Source organism: Pangasianodon hypophthalmus, chromosome 9 (genome assembly GCF_027358585.1).
Source record: "Pangasianodon hypophthalmus isolate fPanHyp1 chromosome 9, fPanHyp1.pri, whole genome shotgun sequence".
Taxonomy (NCBI): Eukaryota; Metazoa; Chordata; class Actinopteri; order Siluriformes; family Pangasiidae; genus Pangasianodon; species Pangasianodon hypophthalmus.
In genome coordinates this window covers 24,846,011-24,847,726 of record NC_069718.1, presented here as the reverse complement: position 1 = coordinate 24,847,726, position 1,716 = coordinate 24,846,011, and the positions used below count along the sequence as shown (strand labels likewise).

General features: G+C 38.8%; 1 non-coding gene across 1 annotated transcript; it reads left to right on the top strand.

Annotated features, from left to right (window-relative positions):
• Nucleotides 1–731: 731 nt before the first annotated feature.
• On the top strand, nucleotides 732–804 carry trnak-uuu (transfer RNA lysine (anticodon UUU)). Its single transcript has one exon. It is a non-coding gene; the product is annotated as a tRNA-Lys (tRNA).
• The last annotated feature ends 912 nt before the right edge of the window (nucleotides 805–1,716 follow it).

Here is a 1,716-nt window from a genome sequence, read left to right as displayed (position 1 = left end):
CTACAGGTGGAACAGATACTGGAAAGATGGCTGTGAACACAATAAGCTAACCTGGAATAAAAGTGTGTTTATTTGTTTTCATTATTTAGAAATAATTTGATATGGCTCCATTATAATTGTTGTAATTTTTATTGTTTTTCAATCACCATTTCTGCCACCAAAAAAGACAATGCCAAGAAAAGTCATGTTTAATGTGTTGAATATGGATCTGTGGAAATTATGTGTTTGTGTACCATAGCAAAATATCCAAAATGAAAGGCAACACGTGCTTACATGAAGACTGTGATAGCTCTACTGCGCCAGTTATTATTGTTTGAAATGATGCAGGTTCCAGATATTGCCACATTACTAGCAGCTTCACTATCGTACACACTGTGTGGCGGATTTTCAGGCATCGTATTTCTGACATAAAGGAAGAGTACTAGCAGCATAATTGCATAATCTGTAATTTTTTTTATTATTTTTAAATGAAGCGCTTACCTAATGTCCCCTGTGATTCCTTCCAGCAAAACACTGATTTCAGAAAAAAAACATATGGTTTCAGCTTCCTACATTTCTATTTACATTGCCTATTGTTTGTATGTTTGGTTTTGACACTTTTGCCTGCTGTTACCACATGTTACCACTACAGTTTTGTTCTGTATTCATTCTGAAATAAACTCTGCACTTGGATCCTAGCCCTTTCTCACGGTACAGTCTGTTACAGCAGTATTATTCATGCTGGAACAAAGGCCCGGATAGCTCAGTCGGTAGAGCATCAGACGTTTAATCTGAGGGTCCAGGGTTCAAGTCCATGTTTGGGCGGAAAGGACATCTTTGGGGGCAGTCGTGGCCTAATGGCTAGAAAGTTGGACTTGTAACTCAAAGGTTGTGGTTTGAGTCACAGGTAGGTGGGGAGTAGTGAATGACCACAGCAAAAAAGGCTGCCCACTGCTCTGGGTGTGTGTTCACTGCTGTGTGTGTGTGTGTGTGCACTTGGATGGGTTAAATTCAGAGTATGGGTCACCATACTTGGCCACACTTCCCTTCATTTTATGTATGTGGGTGAACTTAAGCTATTGGCAAGCATCAATAACTCTGATCAGTTAATGTTATCAGCTAAAGAGAGTCAGTGGAGTAATATAAAAAAGAGGTGTAACTATCATCTGTAATATTCTTTCTTTATCCAAAATATGCTGATGAGCAAGAGCATTTGATGCTTAAAATAAAGTTCACGTATAGTTCGGAGCAGTTATTGGCTTGTTCTTTGGTGGAGAAATAGGTGAAGGATAGGCCATGGAATGCTAGTGAGATTTAAGTGCCGTCAAACAGCCATTGGGTCATTATCAGTCATGAGGATGCAGCCTGGTCAGGATGTATCCACCTACTATTAATAAGGTTATATGACATTGATCCAAACCCCTGAAAAACAGGAGGTCTGATCTTTTGTCTTTTTACTATGCACAGTAAATGCAGCCAGATTAACCAAGATGACACTCACAAAAACCCATCAGTGAATTAATTTATACCTTCATTCCACACTCCTGATTTGCTGCCTCTTCCATATGAAATGAATAATCAAAAACAATCACATACTGATAGCTCCATTTAGTCATTTAATATATAAGTGTGTTTGTGCGTGCAGGGGACGGGGGTGGAGCTCAATCTATTGTGAAATAAATTCATCCTTCTCAAGTGTCCTATGCAAAATGTGTTTGTCTTCTTCAGACAAGATTA